The sequence below is a fragment of the Rhinatrema bivittatum genome, chromosome 7, assembly GCF_901001135.1.
Source record: "Rhinatrema bivittatum chromosome 7, aRhiBiv1.1, whole genome shotgun sequence".
NCBI lineage: Eukaryota > Metazoa > Chordata > Amphibia > Gymnophiona > Rhinatrematidae > Rhinatrema > Rhinatrema bivittatum.
The window spans coordinates 274,148,345-274,171,100 of NC_042621.1; the positions used below are offsets into that span (position 1 = coordinate 274,148,345).

General features: G+C 44.5%; 1 protein-coding gene and 1 long non-coding RNA gene across 6 annotated transcripts in view; one reads left to right on the plus strand and one right to left on the minus strand.

Moving 5' to 3' along the window:
* Positions 1-22,756, plus strand: part of SUFU (SUFU negative regulator of hedgehog signaling) — a 268,510-nt gene that overhangs the window by 152,357 nt on the left and 93,397 nt on the right. The gene's annotated exons all lie outside the window — the stretch shown is intronic.
* The window catches only part of LOC115095923, a 34,279-nt gene that overhangs the window by 3,347 nt on the left and 8,176 nt on the right, over positions 1-22,756 (minus strand). For 3 of the 4 annotated variants that reach the window (XR_003857913.1, XR_003857912.1, XR_003857914.1), the window contains one exon: positions 1,340-1,481. This is a non-coding gene — a long non-coding RNA (uncharacterized LOC115095923). The remainder of the gene's footprint in view (positions 1-1,339; positions 1,482-22,756) is intronic. The other variant, XR_003857915.1, reaches the window with a different exon arrangement.

The following is a 22,756-nucleotide window of genomic DNA, read 5'->3' on the forward strand; positions in this document are numbered from 1 at the left end:
TGCAAGCTCCCCTCCTGCTCCTTTTGGCCTTTGAGCTCAACCAGAAACCAGTCTTCTGTTAGGTTATGATACCCATAGTCTTCATTTGCAGCTACCCCGGGGGGTTATTTCCCCTGTTTTATATTCCCCCTCCCAACTCGACCCAGTCACTGCAGTGACAATCTTCAGCCGGGGGAGGGGCAGCTACGCAATGGGGATTCTCCTGGAACCTTCTTGCCATTGCGCGATGACCAGGACACCCTCTCCCACAGTGACTGTGACCTAGATTTTTTTATTTTTTTTTTACATTCATAACCCATGACCAGAGGATTAGAAAAATTCTCTGGAAAATATATGTGGATGTGGTTATATTGTGAGATCGGTATGTTTTATCTGACAGCAGTTGCCATAGTTGGGGTCTGATTCATCAGGATCTTTTCCTTAGACATAGGCTGTGAAAAAGGCCTTAGTGAATCAAGCCTTTGTTTGCACATCTTAGATTTGAAATGTTAAGATCCTCCAAGCATGTCAGCTAACTTGTATCACAAGTCCACCTCAAGACATCAGAACTTGCTGGAGGTTTGCTCACCACCTGCCTGTGCTTTGGCAGTCTTTGCATTCTTCTAAGTCTTTAGTTTCTGAGATCTGTTGCTCTCTTAAACATAAAAAATGAAAGGTCAAATATTAAAAAGCTGGCCATGTATGAGTTGCCTGAAGTTGCTGGTGGGTATCAGAGAGTGGCACAAATCCATACGATCTACTGCTGCTTGGGCCCTCTTCCTCCGAGGGTGAGTACAAGGAGGAATGGGAAGAGGCCAGAAGATGCAGGAGATTGGTCCAGTTTGCATCACTGATAGCTGCCAGAAAATCCTGTGGCCTTTTAGCTAGCACTTGCCAGGTTTTTAGGAATTACAGTTTTTCATTTTTTGAAACTTAGAAAGGTGTGACAGCTTTGGAAAGAGCTTAAAGGCCAAAGAGGAATCTGTCTCTGGCAAGAGAATGATAGCAATTTGTAGCACCTCTTATAAATGTGGTTGTGGTTCTGAACCCAGTCCTCTGTGCACAGCCAGCTAGTCAGATTTTCAGGATATGCACAGTGAATCTGCATGTGAGTGATTTGCATGCACTGCTGCCATTGTATGCAACTTTGTAGCTGCATATTCATTGTGTGTATCCTGAAAACCCGATTGGCTGGGTATGTCCTGAGGACTGAGTTGAGAACCACTGCCTTACTAAATTGTATAGGACTTGCTGTAAGTAACTTATGAGCTGATAAAAATGTAATATAAAGCATTCTCTGGTCTAATTCTTTGAAGGGTCTGTAAGTATCCGTGTTCTCATTGCATCAGTTTTCACTTACCATTCCCCGTATGTGCAGATATAGTAGGTGCAGATTTTTGCATGACAGATCAGGCTGTGGGGGGCGGTTAATGCTCTGCCATCTGAACCCATGGGGCATGAAAACATTAGTCATGGCCAAAACACAAGGATTAAACCTCCTGCTAAAATAAATAAATAAAGCTGTTGGGGATGAGATGGAAACATGTATAAGACAGGTATAGCATCATCTTCATTTTCTTTTGCATTACTGTAAGGAACAAACTAGATATTCTCTAGTTCACTTAAAGGCATTAGTAGGCAGAACACTGAGTTATTGAGACTCAGAGGGCGAAACAAATAACCTTTTACTCTGCATCAGAATGCAAAAGACAGATTGGTGAGTGATTGACCTTTTAGCTAGGCTTTAACCTGACTTAGTTAACACACTTGACTGGAAAGTTACTGTTTTATCCAAATATCCATTCAGATGGTGCACTGTCAGGCTCCACTTAGCAAAACTTTCTACTCGTAGCAACATGTCTGTGTTGCTTTAGAATTGACCTATACCTTCTGGAAGTGCTCACTGAACCGGATATACATTACTTATTTAAAGCTCCAGACCATGGTAGCCAAAATAGACCTAAGTAGATGTGTGTTACCACTTGTTGATGCAAGTTAACATTTAAAATGCATGGCAATAAAAAATGCATCAGACAAAAATATTAGCCTAAAATATGGCTGAAAAATGTGTAGTCTGTGTTTCTGATGAGGGGTGATCGCTGCACTTGAGAGTCTTCGGTAAGACCGTCGGCCCTCTGCCACACAAGGAGGTTCATGGTTCAAAAGTGATAAAGTGGTTGAGTGACACAGGCAACAGAGGGTGTTGGTATCTGGAGTTCATGCCAAAGAAATTGGGCTTTCAGCAGATTGCTTCGGGGATTAGTTCTCTGTAATATTTTCAGAAGAGTTACTGTAGAGGGGTTAGGGGTAAGATTTGTCTGCTTGCAGAATGGTACAAACATCTGCAGTGAGGGAGGCCACTCGAGATAGAATGGAAACATCAAAAGTGATCCAGGAAGGCTCAAGGAGTGGTCCGTGTGTGACAGCTACAGCTGAATGCAAAAAAATGTAGTCATGCATTTGGGATACAGAAAAGCAAGGGCTTTTGGAAGAGGCGAGGTACTCTGCATGAAACAGGAAAAGGGTCTTGGGGTGATCATTTCCAATTACCTCAGTGCTGCGAAACAGTGCGACAAGGCAGAGAGAAGAGAAAAAAAAGAATGTTAGGGTGAACTAAGTAAGGGATCCTACATGCTTCTCTACTAAGGAGGAAGACCACCAACACTGTCATGCTTAAGATAAGGATAGACCTTATACCTGATCATGCTTTCTGGCTGGAAGCTGTGATGTACTGTGATACAGGCTTATGAGTGTGGATGGAAATAAGTGGGGCAGATCACATGGGCTAATTGGCATTTTTCTGCCATCATCTAGTATTTTCAGAAAGCCACTGTGTGATAGACTCTGTCCAGATAGTCAGCCGCAACTAACCAGCTAAAGTTTCTGTTGAATATCTGGTTAAATCTAACTGCATATATTTGTGCAGTTAGCTGGAAGGCTGCTATTTGTGTGGCCGCACATAGGTGAACAAATTTAGTGTTGAATATCACACTAACCAGGTTCATCTGCAAACTCTACCCCAGACACACCCACACTCCTGTTGTCTACGGAGAACCCTGTTTACAGGTAAGCAAACTTGCTATATCCACAGTCAGTATGCATGAGATATATTTGCATGCGGTGGAGGCAATGCATGCAAATATCTTGTGCTGTTCATTGTGGAAATCCTGAAAACCAGACCTGTTTGCAGCACTGGAGGGTCTGAAGTTGCTGTTCCCAATTACACAGAGCATCCTCCAAGCTGCCTACTTCATGTTAGCTGAAATTGTTTTCTTCCTTTAATTTAAAGTGAAGTGCTGCTTTGATCTCCAGATTATCTAGCCTTTTTTATTGTACAGCATTCAAAGGAGCCTTTAGCTTGCTTTTTTTTTATCACAAGACAGCTTTAACTAATGTATAACTTAAAACATAAATAAAGATTTTAAAGCATTGGGTAATTAAGTTTGAACATTAACAAAATGTGATTGTATAAAGCAGTTTGTAGTTAACATATCAACGGATGCATCTGTATTAGTAATTCCTTAAACAAAAGGCCTTTTCAAAGTTTGGTTGCTTTTGCTAATTTTATTCTGCATATTAATGCACACTGTCACGGTTGACAAAATGAGAATTGGAGGTTTCTGCAAGACTAATCTTGTTGTATTATACTTCTGAACAATCAATACCGGTAGGTGCTGTCTGTCAGAGATTATAATAGACCAGTGGTATTCACATCCCATCCTCGCAAGGCCACAAACGGGCCAGGTTTTCAGGGTATCTCTAGTGAATATGCATGAGAGAGATTTGCATGCACTGCCTCAATTATATGCAGATCTATCTCATACATATTCATTAGGGATATCCTGAAAGCTTGGCCCCTTTTCAGATCTCGAGGACTGAAAATGAATACCACTGTAATAGACCAACAGCTGGGAAATCCTTGACTTTATGCCCTGGTCTCATCCTACATCTACTGCAATGGTCTTTCAACAGCACATGGCCTTTGATAGCAAAGGAGCGATGGCAACACAATTCTGGAGCTCTCAGTAAAACATGTTTACCAATTAAAAAAATATATATATAGGAAGTCCCAACTGTGCAGCTAGAGTCAGCTTGGCAGACTGAGGCTTCCTGAAGCTGAACATATGGTTGAACATACGTTGGCAATTTTAGAATTCCCTTTTTAAGAAACGCTAGCAGTGTTTACATAACGTTGAGCAGCCCTGAAGTGTGTACTGTTTCAGGATGCAGTCACCATACAGTGAAAAATAAAACTAGCACATGATGGGCCGGCCTGGTGGATTAGTGGCAAGTGCAGTGCACTGCCTTGCAAAAGAGCAGGTTTAATTCTTGCTCCCAAAGCTGGCCAGGGCTAGGAAAGGCACAAAGGCAGAGTTCACAGCTCCTGGGATTGGGGGGGGGGGGGGAGGAGGAGTTTCAGCCTTTGCTCAGTGGTGACATCCAGCGGCTTGGACTGAAGGCCCGTATTAGCTGGGTTCTAGAGGGAGCTGTGGTTTGGGGTCCCGTCTGTTTCTGTGATGGTACGGCTGAGTTGGGAGGGATTATAAACATAAGAACATAAGAAATTGCTATGCTGGGTCAGACCAAGGGTCCAGCAAGCCCAGCATCCTGTTTCCAACAGAGGCCAAACCAGGCCACAAAAACCTGGCAATTACCCAAACACTAAGAAGATCCCAAGCTACTGATGCATTTAATAGCAGTGGCTATTCCCTAAGTCAACTTGATTAGTAGCCGGTAATGGACTTCTCCTCCAAGAACTTATCCAAACCTTTTTTGAACCCAGCCACACTAACTTCACTAACCACATCCTCTGGCAACAAATTCCAGAGCTTTATTGTGTGTTGAGTGAAAAAGAATTTTCTCCGATTAGTCTTAAATGTGCTACTTGTTAACTTCATGGAATGCCCTCTAGTCCTTCTATTGTACGAAAGTGTAAATAACCGATTCACATCTACTCGTTCAAGACCTCTCATGATCTTAAAGACCTCTATCCTATCCCCCCTCAGCCGTCTCTTCTCCAAGCTGATCAGCCCTAACCTCTTCAGCCTTTCCTCATAGAGGAGCTGTTCTATCCCCTTTATCATTTTGGTTGCCCTTCTCTGAACCTTCTCCATCGTAACTATATCTTTTTTCAGCTGCGGCGACCAGAATTGTACACAGTATTCAAGGTGCGGTCTCACCATGGAGCAATAGGGAGGCATTATGACATTTTCCGTTTTATTAACCATTCCCTACCCAATAATTCCTAACATTCTGTTTGCTTTTTTGACTGCTGCAGCACACTGAGCAGACTATTTTAAAGTATTATCCACTATGATGCCTAGATCTTTTTCCTGGGTGGTAGTTCCTAATATGGAACCTAACATGTAACTACAGCAAGGGTTATTTTTCCCTATATGCACACCTTGCACTTGTCCACATTAAATTTCATCTGCCATTTGGATGCCCAATCTTCCAGTCTTGCAATGTCCTCCTGTAATGTATCATAATCCACTTGTGATTTAACTACTCTGAATAATTTTGTATCATCCGCAAATTTGATAACCTCACTCGTCGTATTCCTTTCCAGATCATTTATATATTTATATTGAAAAGCACCGGTCCAAGTACAGATCCCTGAGGCACTCCACTGTTTACCCTTTTCCACTGAGAAAATTGACCATTTAATCTTACTCTCTGTTTCCTGTCTTTTAACTAGTTTGTAATCCATGAAAGGACATCGCCTCCTATCCCATGACTTTTTAGTTTTCTTAGAAGCCTTTCATGAGGGACTTTGTCAGACGCCTTCTGAAAATCCAAATATACTACATCTACCGGTTTACCTTTATCCACATGTTTATTAACCCCTTCAAAAAATGAAGCAGATTTGTTAGGCAAGACTTCCCTTGGGTAAATCCATGTTGACTGTGTTCCATTAAAACATCTTTTCTATATGCTCTACGATTTTGATCTTAAGAATAGTTTCCACTATTTTTCCCGGCACTGAAGTCAGGCTCACTGGTCTATAGTTACCCGGATCGCCCCTGGAGCCTTTTTTAAATATTGGGGTTACATTGGCCACCCTCCAGTCTTCAGGTACAGTGGATGATTTTAATGATAGGTTACAAATTTTAACTAATAGATCAGAAATTTCATTTTTTAGTTCCTTCAGTACGCTAGGATACATACCATCCAGTCCAGGTGATTTGCCACTCTTTAGTTTGCCAATCTGGCCTACTACATCTTCCAGGTTCACAGTGATTTCGTTCAGTTCGTCTGACTCATCACCCCTGAAAACCATCTCAGGAACTGGTATCTCCCCAATATCCTCATTAGTAAACACGGAAGCAAAGAATTAATTTAGTCTTGCTGCAATGGCCTTATCTTCCCCAAGAGCCCCTTTAACCCCTTGGTCATCTAATGGTCCAACAGACTCCCTCACAGGTTTCTTGCTTCAGATATATTTAAAATTGTTTTTATTATGAGTTTTTGCCTCTATGGCCAACTTCATTTCAAATTCTCTCTTCGCCTGCCTTATCAATGTTTTACACTTAACTTGGCAATGCTTATGTTTTATCCTATTTTCTTCAGATAGATACTTCTTCCAATTTTTGAAGGATTTTTTTGGCTAAAATAGCCTCCTTCACCTCACCTTCTAACCATGACGGTAATCGTTTTGCCTTCCTTCCAGCTTTCTTAATGTGTGGAATACCTATGGATTGCGCCTCTAGTATTGTATTTTTAAACAATGTCCGTGCCTGTTGAACACTTTTAACCTTTGCAGCTGCACCTTTCAGTTTTTTTCTAACTATTTTCCTCATTTTATCAAAGTTTCTATTTTGAAAGTTTAGTGTTAGAGCTGCAGTTTTACTTATTGTCCCCTTTCCAGTTATTAGTTTAAATTTGATCATGTTATGATCACTGTTGCCAAGTGGCCCCACCTCCATTACCTCTCTCACCAAATCCTGCATTCCACTAAGAATTAAATCCAAAATAGCTCCCTCTTGTTGGTTCCTGAACCAATTGCTCCATGAAGCAGTCATTTATTACATCCAGGAACTTTGTCTCTAGCAAGTCCTGAAGTTACATTTACCCAGTCAATATTGGGGTAATTGAAATCTCCCATTATTATTGCACTGCCAAATTGATTAGCTTCCATGATTTCTCTTAGCATTTCATCATCTGTCTGACCATTTTGTCCAGGTGGATGGTAGTATACTCCTATCACTATACTCTTACCCAACACACATGGGATTTCTACCCATATATATTCTACTGAGCATTTAGTCTCTCTTATGATCTTTATCCTGTTGGACTCTATACCCTCCCGGACATAAAGTGCCACACCCCCACCAAGTTGATCCTCCCTATCATTGCAGTATAATTTGTACCCTGATATAGCACTGTCCCATTGGTTATCCTTCTTCCACCAAGTCTCTGTGATGCCATTTATGTCAGTCTCATTATTTGCTGCTATACGCTCTAACTCTCCTATCTTACTTCTTAGACTTCTGGCATTGGCATACAAACATTTCAAAGTGTGCTTTTTGTTTGTATTAACAACCTGCTTTTCAGTTGTTAGGGATAATTCGGAAATCATTAGCTTCGGTGATTTTTTTTACATATAGACACATGGACGTAAGGGGAAAGAGCCCATGGTGCCATAAGCCAGTGGAGGCAGATGCAGAATCACTTGGAAGTCCGAAGGTGCAAGAGGAAAGTATTGAATTCATATTAAAAAAAAAACAAAAAACCCCAAACAAACCCTGACATGTGGTCTGCTGATTTTGGATAATCTAGCCTCAGAATCCAGTTGAATGCACTACTCACCAGCATCATTAGACCCGAACGATTTAGAGACTCTGAGATGCCTACTCTGAAACCAGACTTTGCGAGAGTGCTGACATATTTTCCAGAGGAATGGCAATCCTTATTCTGGCCCTTTGACAGGGTGTCAGCCCAGCTGGGGCGTGAAAAGTATTTGCCATAGCATTGCAAAGGTCAGTGTCCTAGCTGATTGTGTGCCACACTTGGCCCATCTTTCAGACAGAGAACAAATACATTTGTCTAACACTGCTCTCCTTACCCTGCTGCTTTCTCACTGCCCAAACATATTCCATAGGCAGTCCTTCTCGGAATAGAGTCTACAGATCCCCCACAAAACTCTTGCATTTTTGTTGACTGTTGAGTCAGAGATGGGGATGTGAAATCGCAAAAGATGCCAAAAGAGGCAGAAGGAAAGTGGAGCAGAGATCACACGGAAGCTTTTTCTAGCTCCTCCAGTTCAGCCTAGCCAAAACAATGGGGGGTTTTTCAGCCAGACAAAACTTTATAGTTGCAGACAGCGTATCGTTATTCTATTGTTGGATGCTTGAACCAAAATTCAAGTTCAAGAAAGCACAGGGGAATACCTCCTTTTTCCTCTGGTTGCATTCCCCTGCTGCAGACTCCGGTAGAGAAGAGCTGCTGTGGCAGCGAGGGCTTTAATTGGTCCATGACACCAGGTCAGAGCATAGCAGGGTGCACCCAGATCATTTACAGATCATTGCTTTAACCCTTTCAAAAGTAGCTTTTAAGCATGTCAGCACTAAACTGCGTTAAACATGCGATAGTAAACGCAGTGTAATTCATGTGGACTTAAGCCACCTAGTGCAAAATGAGCTGTGTAACCTGCAAATGCATGCTAAGCAGCTCATGAATCAATTCCTGCACGAGAGCACACAATCTGATGTGTGCGCACACACCCTCCATCTAGTGTGCCCAGATTCGTTGTGGGCCTTCCCTTCTTTTGTTTTACCGCTTGTGCCGAGGCATATCCTACAGATATGCATTGCAAGATGGCTGCCATAGATACTCAGCTTCTTGCTTCTGTCCCACGCAGCTAATTCAGGGCTCTGCTTAGGTGTACAGAGAAAAGCGAATCAGCACAAACCACCAGTGCTGTGTGGGAACTGCAGTGTTTAAACAATTTCAGCAGCACTCGGGAGACAGCTGGTTTCAATGCTGCACGTCTAACCAAAGCAGCAGCAAGAGAAAAGCTTAAAGTGCATGCCAAGCGGTCAAAGGTTTCCAAGGAGGTGGCAGTGTGGGCAGCTGCCGTTTTAATTCAGTCCTGGAATTTAAGATAATTAAATTCTTCTACATTCTTTAAAGCGGTTAGGAGTTGGTTTTTGGTTTTGTTGTTCTAGGTGAGTGCAGCACTTATCAAGTAACTTTAGTGGATTTTCAAGCATTATCTGCCTCCATATTTAACTCCCAGAAGTATTTTTTGCTGCTTCCCTGCATGGTGTGGAAGAATTGTATCCATAAACAACTCTTTCAGCACTGTACACATCATTTGAACATAACTATATAAATCCTGATGCATGCGTGCTTGTGACACACAGATTGGTGCTTGCTTTACTGTGCTTTCCCTGCAGTTATTTCATAAGTTAGAATTTTCACAGATGGGGAAGAAACTTTGCTGCCTTCTTTTCTGTGGTAAATGGGAGACCGATGGTTTTATATGAACAGGAGGTGTAAACCTCCTGGGTTGATATCATCCTGTCCCCAGTGGGGTCCGGAAGCAGGACATTAGCCCCCTGTATTGCGTAAGTTCTCGGTCTCAGCCAAAAGGCCAAGAAGGGATCATCTTCAGCTTTCACGTGTGATCTTAGCAAAAACAGCCAAGTGTGAGTCCCACTCAGATTGTGAAAAATGCAATATAGTTTTGTTCTTGCTGCTTTTGTGTATTTTCCCACTTAAGGTATGTAGCCTTGTGCCTTACTCCTTGCTATATTTCATATAATTGCACATCGTGTTGCCACTTGCTGATGGAATCCTGATTGGACAAATCAGGCCCAATGCATGTTATGCCATATCATCATAATTTGGTGTGGCCTTGTCTTAGTTTATCATGACTCCTGCTTTTCCCCACCCATTTCCTAATTCAGTGTGGCCTACTGCTCACTCTGAATTGGTTTTAAGACCCTTGAAATCTGGTCTTTATTTCAGCAAGTGACTAAGTTTTTGAAGTCATTATTTGTGTATGTTTCCAAGGCAAGTTCTTAGAGCAAAACTAAACAAATGTTCAAATACACAGAACTGATCTTGTCAGATAAGCTGTCCCTAATTTAATTATGGGACTTTTAGATCTTTCCTAATTTGTTTGGAAGGCTAGAAAAGAAATGCCCTAATTTCAAAAACATTTGAATACAAATAAGGAATGGACAAAACACACAGCACAAATGATTTTTCTTTCAAACTTGCAAGATTAAAGTTTATTGAAAGTATTAGACTTCTTAAGCTTAAATTTTACCAACACAATCCTTATTGCCTCAGTGAGGTACACAGAGATGCATTTTTGGTTTCAGTTCAGATTCACCACATCCTTGGGAAGAATGAGATTTGGGAACATAAAATAATGCTTTTTTTGTAGCCTTTGCTTCCCTCCTTTGCATCAGAGTTTCATTAGCTGATTTTAAGGTAATATCAGTTAGATGTCTTGACAAACAATGAAGCCACCTGGTGGAAGTTATCTACTGCATTTTCAACCACAGTGGGGGAGGTACTGTGACTCAAGCCAGTCCAGGGATGGGACCACAGAGACAAAATCCCTTCCCATAAGGGATCCACATCTTAAAACCTTGCCATTCACCAGAGCTCAGCTGATTACAAGCAACCATATCTCCTATGGTTAGGTCTGGAAATGCCTTCCCTCATGAGTCAAGAGTGAGATTAAATCCTACATCTGACCTCTCTAGATTAATCTAGATGTCTTTATAATGCCATCAGCCAATTATAGAAATTGACACCCCAAGTTTGCAAAGGTGACTTCAGGAAGCCTGAGGTGGGAGGGAATCGGATTAATAAATAGGCTATCCCTCTGCCCCCCTCAAAAAATTTTTTTTCACAAAAACAATATTTAAGTTGCAAATACTAAATACAGAATATAGAACTGGAAGAACTAGAGCTGAATAAAACAAGTAGGAAAACTATGCAGACATATGGCTTTTGGAACATTTTCCAGCATGGATGTGGGCATAATCCATGTCGCTGTGTGTAGGGGAAATGTATGTGTACAGGTCAGAGGCGTAGCCAGAAATTAATTTTGGGGGGGGGGCCCAAGGTTAACATGGATGGGCAGTCGACATACAAGTCTATGCCCTACTATTTGTACCCTTACCAATAAATAATGCCTTGGGGTGCATCTGACAATGGATTTCCAGGTTGTTTCATCATGAGTGATTCTTGGAGAGAGAGAGAGAGGCTAACAATAATGCCCTCATGCTAGATAGGTATTTATATCTCTATGGGAGGCCCACCTAGTAACTTGAGGTGAGGTTTAGGTATTAGTGTAGGGGTTAGGGGCCACTTTGACATTCAGAGTGTGGTGTACAAACAGAACAGTGCTCTCTTGTGAAGAATTGATGACCTTCAGATGACCTTCTCTCAGCCTAGCTTGATGTTACCCAGGTAGAGTCCATATGCAGATATCGTAAAGGAACTGGTGGAGGAGGTGAAATTGTTTCTGGTAGGCTAAGCACATTTTATAACCTTTTGGTGAGTATACTAGGGAAGTATTGGTGTTTCTGGTAATTACAGACATTATACAACCATTTTTTATTATATAAATGGTTAGGTAAGGGGTGCTTTTGGGAGGTTCGGAACACATTATTGGTTTTCCCATTGTTTCCTATGGAAAAAATAGTCTTGACTTACAACCAACTTGGGTTACAACCAGCCCTTTGGAACCAATTGAGTTTGTAAGTCAAGGAACCACTGTACTTAGTATCGCTATGAATGCCTTCAGTCACTTAAGGGCAGTGAGGAGCAAGCGACCGGGGACAACCAGCAAAGACAGATGATGATCGACCTTGAGGAGGGATTAAGGCACAGTCTCCGAACCATCTACAAGGGGTTTGAGGTCTCTGCCCATATATCAGCACCATCCATCGCAGCCTGGCGGATAGCTTGGCTGAGAGCCAACACCATAAGGGAGGACGTGCACGAGAAGTTGGCAGACCTCCCATGCAAAAGGGACAATCTGTTCGGAGACAAATTGTATAAAATAGTCTCACAGCTAAAGGAGCAGAGTGTTACGGTATCTTTGCTAATGTCCCTAGTTGATAGCCCAGGCACGAAGCATTCCTACTCTACTTTCAGGAAGCTTTACTATCACAGACACTCCTACAAATCATTTCCACCATACAGACGTCCTCCATACCAACAGCAGAGGCCACAACCCCAACTGTCCCAGTCGAGAGACCAGGGGCAATCCCCACATCCCCCGAAGCCAGTGCAGTCGACTACACAGAAGTTGCAGCAGCCTTTTTGAGGACACTATGGCCACAGCTACAAGACGCGGTGGGAGGCCACCTCTACTTCTCCCCCACCTGGGACCAGATCACATCCAATCATTGGGTTCTCAATATCATCCAAAACGGCTACCACCTAAATTTCAGAAAGACTCCGCCCATACTGCACCTTGTTTCCCTGTCCAGAGGAGAAGGAAATGCTCTTCTCCTCCTCCTCCAAGACGTACACACCTTAGTTCAGCAAAGGGCAATTCAGTGATTTCCTCCTTGCCATCACCTTCAAGGATTCTATTCCCAATACTTTCTTGTTCCCAAGAAAAATGGAAGATTACGACCGATTTTGGACTTCAGAGCCCTCAATTGCTTCATTGTGCAAGAAACGTTCAAGATTACCTCTAAGACCATCTTGCCCTACCTGCAACCCAACGACTGGATGCGTTCCTTGGATCTCAAGGATGCCTACGCTCATATTCCAATGCATCCCTCTGCTTGGTGCTACCTTTGTTTTCAGGCCAGTACAAAGTTCTGCCCTTCGCTCTCTTGTCAGCACCCAGATTATTTATGAAATGTCTTGCAGTAGCTGTGGCCATTCTTCAGAAAAAGGGAATAAAACTGTTTCTCACAGGACAAGCAGGATGGTAGTCCTCACATATGGGTGACATCATCAGGATGGAGCCCAATCACGGAACACTTTTGTCAAAGTTTCTAGAACTTTGACTGGCACCCACTGGGTATGCCCAGCATAGCACCAACCCTGCATTCAGCAGGGGTCCCCCTTCAGTCTACTTTTTTCCGCACAGCAGTAGCCACGCGGGTTAAGGAGCTCGACAGAGATTCCTGACAGGAATTTTCCTCACTGAACTTTATAAAAAAATTTCAAAAAAATTATACCCCATAGGGGTCCCTTTATTGATACCTTTGCTCCGTGGTCAAAACGGTAAGTTTTTACCTGTTTGCGGTCGATTCCCATCAAGCTTTTCCCTCGCGGCCTACCGGCCATTGACTGCACTGCGGCAAAATTTTGTCGAGGCCATGGCGTCGGGTTTCCATCGGTGCCCCAACTGCACTCGAACAATGTCCATCACTGACCCTTACACGGTCTGTGTGATGTTTTTGGGGTCCGTCCATGATGTCCTTACTTGCACCAAATGTGCCCAAATGACACCAAAGGGTCTCAAGGCTAGGCTGGAGAAGATGGAACTTCTCTTTCGGTCAAAAACCCAGACTCCATCAATAGCTTCAACGTCGTCCGAACCAGTACGGTCGACTTCGCACCAACACAGAGAACCCGCTGCTGCCCGACCAGCTTCGACGACTCCGCGGGTGTCTACCCCCCTCTGTTCTTCCTCAGGAAAAAGACAGAGGAGAACATCGAGAAAAACATTGACACCGCCATCGGAAAGCTCAGGCCACCAATACAGGCAAGCCCTCGGCATCGACGTCGACTGAGCCACCGACAAAGAAGTCCCGTACAGAAAAGGCCCCATCCTCTTCTGTTTCTGGGTCACCGAGGCGTTCCCCACCTGGACAGGTTCCGGGAGCCGCGACTCCACTTTCTCCGGTGGACCCTCCGATTACGCCAGTGCTGCCTCCTACTCTGGAACCGGGTATCCATGCCCCAGGTTTCCATGAGGAATTGGATTGGATGATCCAGGAGGCCATCCGTAAAGCACTCCAGGGGTTCAAACCTTCATCCATGCCGGTACCGGTTCCTGAGCCAGCCACCGATCCGATACCCATGGCGCTTGCACCGCTATTGGCAAGAATGGATGCGTTAATCGGTGCCCTTCCACCGGTGGATCCGAGGGAACCAATGGCCCTGATTCCTTCATCACCGATACCCTTGTCATCATCATCAGAATAAGAAATACCGATCTCCATTCCACCCTCTGGAGTGCTACCATCGATGTCACCGATTCCATCGGTGCCCCCATCGATGCCGCCTCAAAGGCCATCGAAGCCTAGGCCCGGGCCTTCCGGGATAACACAGTTACTCCCTTCTGATGAACATATGGGAGCTGGGGATGAGCCTTATGATCTCTGGACCAATGATTCGTCCCAGGATACTGATGATCTGCCTTCACAGCCCTCTCCTCCTGATGAAAGGAAACGTTCTCCTCCAGAGGACTTGTCCTTTATCAATTTTGTAAAGGAAATGTCTGAAACGGTTCCATTCCAGCTTCAGACTGAAGAGGACTCTAGGCATCAGATGCTGGAGCTTCTCCAGTTTCTTGCTGCTCTAAAGGAAATCATGTCTATCCCTATTCATGAAATCCTTCTGGACCTTTTAAAGAGAAATTGGAAGCACCCTGGCTCTGTGGCACCTGTCCAACCATAAGGCAGATGCCACCTACCTAGTTCAGTCAGCCCCTGCCTTCCAGAGAACTCAATTAGATCATCTCTCAGTGGTTGTGGAGTCAGCCCAGAAGAGGGCACAATGCTCCAAACCTAATTCTTCCTTTCCTCCAGGAAAGGAACAAAAATTCCTGGATGCATTTGGAAGACGTGTATTCCATGGCTCAATGCTGATCTCTCACATTGCTTCCTACCAGTTGTACATGTCCCAATACAACAGGGCCCCGTTCACGAAGATTCAGGAATTTGCTGAAGCCTTACCTCTGCAATTCCAAGACCAGCTTCATGCCTTAGCACAAAAAGGCCTAGATGCTGGCAGACATGAAGTTCGGTCTGTGTATGACATCTTCGTCACCGCCTCCAGAGTTTCGGCGGCAGAAATTAGTGTGAGGAGATGGGCCTGGTTAAAGTCTTCAGACCTCAGACCAGAAGTACATGACCTTCCAGAACACCGGCACATTCCTCTGGGGAAAGACCCATGTCTGATCACTCAGAACAACGGCTCCCTTCGTCACCCCAACCTCCAGGCCCTCTCTCTGACTGCCTGGATGTTGAAAGGTTAATACTTCAACCTCTTAACCTTTCAGAGCTGGTTTCCTGTGTCCTAGTAGCTTCACGAAAGCCCTCCACATGGCAGTCTTGTAGTTACAAATGGAACAGGTTTATGGAATGGTGTACTTCCATGTCCATCGATCCTTAATTTGTTCCACACCAAAGTTTCTGGACTATCTCTGGCACCTGTCGGTCAGGCCTCAAAACTTCTATCAGGGTACATGTCAGTGCGGTAGCCGCCTTCCATAAAGGTGTCGTGGATGTACCTATTTCAGTACACGCTTTTTGAAGGGCTTGCTCCACCTTAAACCTCCACTGCGCCCTCCGGCCCCTTCCTGGGACCTCAACATGGTTTTGGGGCGGCTGATGAAACCGCCGTTTGAGCCCCTCCAATCATGTGATCTCCGCTATCTCACCTGGAAAGTGATTTTACTTTTGGCGATCACATCTGCTCGCAGTGTTAGTGAGTTACAAGCTTTAGTGACCTACCCGCCTTACACTGAACCTTTGCATGATAGGGTAGTACTCCGCACTCACCCTAAGTTTCTGCCTAAGGTAGTATTGGTTTCATATTAATCAATCCATTATACTATCCACTTTCTTTCCCAGACCCCATTCAAATCCAGGAGAACGGGCTCTGCATACCCTTGACTGTAATCGTGCTGTAGCATTCTATCTAGACCGTACAGCTGCCCACAGGAAATCCACTCAATTGTTTTTCCTTCGATTCCATCAAATTGGGTAAACCTGTGGGTAAGCAAACTCTCTCCTCCTGGTTAGTGGACTGTATTTCCTTTTGCTACCAGCAGGCAGGCATTCTGCTTCAAGAATGCGTTAAAGCACACTCTCTATCAGGACCATGGCAACATCAGTAGCGCACCTATGCTCGGTGCTGCTTGCTGACATCTGTAAGGCTGCTACCCGGAGCTATCTCCATACCTTCGTAGCCCAGCCAGATTAGACAAGGCTGGCAGACAAGATTCCATCTTTGGCCAGTCTGTGCTATGCAACTTATTTGCGAACTGAGGTACCAACATCCTTCCGCCAACCCGTTAGGGTTCAGGATGCCCTCTACCAAATTCCACCCCAGTTCTTGTGCCTGTTGCACGTCTTTGGGTACATTTGGTGCATTGCTCGGGCATCCTCAGCTCAGTACTCACCCACATGTGAGGACACCATCCTGCTTGTCCTGTGAGAAAGCAGAGTTGCTTACCTGTAACAGGTATTCTCACAGGACAGCAGGATGTTAGTCCTTACGAAACCCGCCCGCCACCCCGCAAGTTGGGTTCATTTACGTTTTCTTATTTTATTTTCACATGTACTTTTTGTTATAAGATGAGACTGAAGGGGACCCCTGCTGGATGCAGGGTTGGTGCTATGCTGGGCATGCCCAGTGGGTGCCAGTCAAAGTTCTAGAAACTTTGACAAAAGTGTTCCGTGATTGGGCTACATCCTGATGATGTCACCCATATGTGAGGACTATTATCCTGCTGCCTGTGAGAACACCTGTTACAGGTAAGCAACTCTGCTTTCCTTATCTGGATGATTGGCTGCTCGTAACTCCTACTCCAGAGCTGGTTCGCACCCATCAGCTTCGAGTTCTGACTTGCCTAGAGAATCTAGGCTTCGTCATAAATTGAGTTCTCACCTCGAGCCCACTCATATCCTTCAGTTTATAGGTGCAGTCATCAATACACACCTTTGCAAAGCTTTTGTTGCCAGGGGATGTGGTTAGTGCAGTTAGTGTAGCTGATTTTAAAAAAGGATTGGATAAGTTCTTGGAGGAGAAGTCCATTATTTGCTATTAAGTTGACTTAGAAAATAGCCACTGCTATTACTAGCAACAGTAGCATGGGATAGACTTGGGTACTTGCCAGGTTCTTATGGCCTGGATTGACCACTGTTGGAAACAGGATGCTGGGCTTGATGGACCCTTGGTCTGACCCAGTATGGCATGTTCTTATGTTCCTTCTGGAGGACAGGATTTGCATTTTTCAGACCTTAGCCTCTGCATTAAAGTGTCTCTCACAACCCACAGCCCAACAGATCCTCATGCTTCTAGGCCTCATGGCGGCAGCCATGTTTGTCATTCCCCATACACGCCTTCATATGCTCCAATTGCAGTAGGGTCTAAAGTCACATTGATCCCAGAAGTCTCACCCTATGTCGCACCTGGTGACCCTCACCCAAGCGATGCTGTCAGACGTGGACTGGTGGTTAAATCCAGGGGTCCTGCAGTCGGGTGCCCCCTTCCAGATACAGACTCACCAACTGGTCCTCACTACAGATGCTTCCACCAGGGGGTGGGGGGCACATGTCCTCCAACTCAAGACACAAGGACTTTGGAAGCCTGCTGAGCAGAAACTCCAGATCATCCTGCTGGAGTTACGAGCTGTACAATATGCTATTCGAGCCTTCGTACATGTCCTTCACCACGAGTTAGTAATGGTCTACATGGACAACCAAGTAGCCATGTTCTACATAAACAAGGAAGGCGGGTCTGGTTCCAGCATTCTCTGCAGGGAATCGATATGCCTGTTAGAATGGGCGATGGCACACTCTATTCAGTTGCAAGCTACCTACCTACCAGGTGTAAAAAAACACAGAGGCAGACAGATTTAGCAGGATCTTTCATCCCCATGAGTGGGAGCTGAGCTTGGAGGTGGCATCATCCCTATTTCGCTGCTGGGGAACTCCTCGGGTGGATCTCTTTGTGACCAAAAACAACACGAAGGTACCAGTGGTTTGTTCCATTTATCCATGCGACCAACAAATAGCCCAGATTGCCTTCCTTCTGTTGTGCTCGGGGCACCTGCTCTATGCTTTCCCTCTGATACCCTTCATTGGCTGAACGAGTCAGAAGTGCATTGTAGACAAGGCAGACCTCATCCTGATTTCCCCGATGTGGCCCAGGCAACCAGGGTATGCCTACCTAATCTACCTATCCATATAATCGCCAGTGCTCCTCCGAACAGAGAAACAACATCTAACACAGGAGAAGGGGACTCTGATGCATCCCATACATGACTCCCTATATCTGACAGCATGGAGATTGAAAGGGAGGTACTGAGCCACCTTCCCATCCCGGAAGAGATACAGGATGTGCTCATTTCATCCAGGAGACCCTCCACAAGAAATAAAACTATGCAGCCAAGTGGCACAGGTATCACCGCTGGTGCTCATCAGTGTCTCTTGATGCCTTCCTATCTTCACCAGAGCAATTACTCCATTATTTGCATTTGCTATTCAAATCTGGTCATGCAGCTTCCTCTATCCATGTACATATCGGTGCTATTTCAGCATACCACCTGCTGACGCAAGGTGCCCCCATTTCCACACATCCTTTGGTATCGCTTCATGAGGGGGAGTCTTGCGACTACGGCCTCCCGCCCCCCCCCCCCCCCCCCAAGACTGCAACATATGCCGTGCCTTGGGACCTAAATATAATCCTGGAAGCTTTAATGATCCCTCCATATGAACCTATGCAGACATCCTCGTTGAAATACCTCACATGGAAAGTGCTGTTCCTAGTAGCAATAATCTCAGCACAACGAATAGGTGAACAATGACAAAGTAACCTTGCGGACTCACCCTTCCTTCCTTCCAAAATTGGTCTCCGCTTTTCCCTTGAATCAGATCATTACTCTACCAACTTTTCTCTCTAAGGCACACACTTCCAGTCGGGAACCTCTGTTGCACACGCTGGATTGCAAAAGGGCGCTAGCCTACTATAAACAAAGGACCCATGCCCCTCAAAGACACTCTCAATTCTCCCTCTCGTTTAACCTGAACACGCCGGGTTTGCTGGTTTCCAAACGAGCTCTTGCTAACTGGCTAACTCAGTGTATTCACTTCTGCTATGCAGCCAGATCAGAATGCCCGACATCCAAAGTGAAAGCTCATCAATTGCGAGCTGTAGCGACTTCAATTGCTCTTCTCCGACAGGTTCCAGTTCAGGACATATGCAAAGCAGCTACCTGGTCGTCGCTCCATACTTTCATGTCTCACTACTGTCTACAGCAACAGGCCAGTTCAGATGCGGTAATGGGAGGAGAAATACGTCACGCCACTAATTCTTGAGACTGTCCACAATATATTAGGGATTCTCTGCATGGCCAGCCCTACACAAACCAAGACACTGAGTCTTCGTCCTTCAAGGTTTGTGCTTACCGCTGTGCTTCAAATCCCTGGGGCTGGGGACTCCCAGACAGCATGGTTAATTCAGCCTGCTTATGTTCAGGAAAAAAGCACGCGTGCTTACCGTAAACGGTGTTGTCTGTAGATAGGATGAATCAGCCATGCGTTCCCAGAGGCAGAGAGGGCAGTCGCGCAGGAAGGCATTGCTGAGGCATGCAGGAGCAAACGTTCTGCAAATACTTGGAGAAGTTCCTCTCTCGAGCCGCCAGGGGGCGCCCCCCAGGCAGCATGGTTGATTCATCCTGCTGTCTACAGAAAACACTGTTAACGGTAAGCAAACTTGCTTTTCAAATGCTAGTGCCACCTCAGTGACAGCAAAACAAACTCCCTCCAATGCCAAACACTTTGAAGTAAAACAAATCCCTACAAAAAAAAACCAAACACCTAGAACCTTGCCATGCCATACCATAACAGCAGTAACTCTCAGGACTCAAACAGCAGCAACCTTATCTACAAAAAGGCAGCAAAGGTAAGCATTACACCAGGCCCTAGAACACTAATACACTACGTGGTGGGCATACAGAGCAAATCGAAATGCTACAAATCCCTACAGAGAAACTGCATGCTAGTCAAAATACTGCACTTCTGTCATATATGTGCAACACAGACAGAGTCTTGCCTAATACAGAATAAAGGACTACAAGTTAGAAACAAACATATAGACAAAAATGAAATGGAAAGCCTGAGAAACCAGTCTCAGCCTCTCTGAACACTGGAATACTGAAGAAACAACAAAATACAAATATATAAGAAATGCACATTCCCAAAAATGGCATATTCCAATAGCTGAAGTTCAAAATAATTTTTTTTTTACCTTTGTTGTCTGATCTTAGTTTTCTAATTGGTTGATCCCAGTCTTAGTTCTCCTTGTCTGTCTTTTCTAATTCCTTTTTCAACATCTTTTATTCTTTCTGTTTCTTCTCCTCTTCATACACACACACAGATTCTCTCTCACATGTAGGCTCTCACTCACAGATACCCACTCCCCCGCCCCCCCCCCCACACACACACACCGACTCGCACTTTCACAGGCAGGCTGCCATTCCCCCTCACAGACACACACAAGCTCTCACTCTTATTCTCTCTCATACACAGGTTCACATTCCTACACAAACACACAGGCGCTCTCATGCAGGCTCACACACACACAGGCTCCCACTCTCATACTCTCCCTTGCTCGCAGGCTCCCACTTCCACATACATATACGCTTCCTCACACATACGCACAGCTTCTCCATTCCCACATTCTCTCATATGCACACACTTCCTGGCAGGCTCCCAGTCACTCCAACAGCCCCCTCCCCCAGGCAGGCTCCCAGTCATGCCTCGCAGGCCACCTTCTCTTCCGTCACCGGTGGGACAGGGTCCACTGGCAGCCTCCTGGGCCGCCTTCCCTCTTTGTTGCTTCTTAGGCTGCCGGGCTAATTGCATGGGCCTGAGCTCAAAGTGGGTGGGCCATGGCCCACCCAGGCCCACCTGTGGTTACACCACTGGTACAGGATCATTGGAGGCAGTGTTTGGGAGCATGGGAGTTAATGGATTGTGTGGGGGTGTAGGATGAGGCATGTTGGGACCTGTAAAGAAGGTGGCTTTGAAGGATTCTTTTGGTGCCATATTTAACTAGGTGCGTGTCTCATTTTTTCCAGACCTGTTTTGCCTGTGTTGCTCTATGCCAAAGTGCTGGAAGGGTTTGGGGGAGGGAACGTTTGGAATGAAAACACTGGTCAACATTCTTCAACCTCTTTAACTGTTTCCCATAGAAAGCAATGGGGATTATTTGGGAGTTATAAATAATTGACTTTAGTTCTATTTTTATTTTTTTTAACTTGCCTGAGAGAGTCATATTTTCTTCCTGCATGCCAAATTTGGTGAATTTTTGTTCCTTTTTTGGAGAGTTGTACTGAGAAACAGTGGATTCTTTTCACATAATTCTTTCCAATATTTCATGTGCTGAAAAAAGAAAAGAAATGAAAAGATCACAGAGAAGTATGGCAAAACTACAGCAATTGAAAAAAAAATGTAGTTCAGATGCCAGCACACACACAAGCAAAAGTGAAACATTTTAAAACCTAGATCTGTGCTCTATAGAAATGGAAGATGGGGAAATCCATTTGTGACCTGTGGTTAGTCTTCAGTGAATTCCCTAATTATCCTATATCTAGTAAATATTGAGATTCATGTTTAAGATAATGAGTCACTTGTGTTTCTGTGTGCTGGAATCGGAGCCTCATTTCTTTAATCACTGTGGTGTTTTTTTTTTCAAGACTTGAGCAATACCCTTTTGATTCTTATGCAAGTCATTCATGATGGGCTGCCTGTTGGGCTCTCTCCAGCGCTGTGTCACTCGACACTTTTTTTTTAAATAAAAACTATTTTACCCTCCACCATCATTTCTGCATATAATAAAATATAAATAGCATATATCACATGCAAAAACTCACAGTCACTAGCTAAAAGATTAGAAACAGAATAGGACTGAATGATCATTTCTCGTAATGGAGAAAGATAAATAGTGGAGTACCCCAGGGATCTGTATTGGGACTGGTGCTTTTTAACATATTTATAAATGACCTGGAAAAGTGAATGATGAGTGAGGTAGTCAGATTTCCAGATGACACAAAATTATTCAAAGTAGTTAAATCACAAGCCAGTTGTAAGGCGTTGCAAGAGGACCGTGCAAAAGTGGGGAATTAGGCATCTAAATGACAGATGAAATTTAATGTGGACAAGTGCAAAGTGATGCACATAGGGAAGAAGAATTCAATCTATAGGTCGCAATGCTGGGTTCCGTATTAAGCGTCACTGTATACAGTACTTTGAAATTCTTGGTTCAATGTGTAATCAAAAAAGCAAATATAATGTTAGGAATTATCAGAAAAGGAATGGAAAATAAAATGGAAGATATTCCTCTGTATCTGTCTATGGTGTGACTGCAGCTTGAGTATTGTGTGCCATTCTGGTCACCCTGATCTCAAAGACATAGTGGGATGGAATGGCCCCCCTATTAAGAAAAGCAAAATAGGTTCAGGCTGTTCAGCCTTGAGACAAGAAAAGCTGAGAGGAGATATGCTAGAGGTCTATAGGACTGGCTCTAGGGCAACTGGAACCTCCTTCCTGGTATTCTCTTCCCCTCTCCATCCCCACCCCAGCATTATTCCCCCTTCTTCCTTTATGTCCATCCATTCTCTCCCTCCCTCACTGCAGGCACACTCATTCTCTTTTCTCCCTGCCAACATTCTCCCCCTCCTCTCTATGCATCCATTCTCTCCCCTCCTTCAACTTTCTCTCACTCTTCTCCCCCTTCCTCGAGGCTTTCTCTTCCTCCCTCCCCAGGTATTCTGCATTCTCTCCTATCTTTCCTCACTTCACCTAAGATAATAAACAATGGCAGAAAAAGA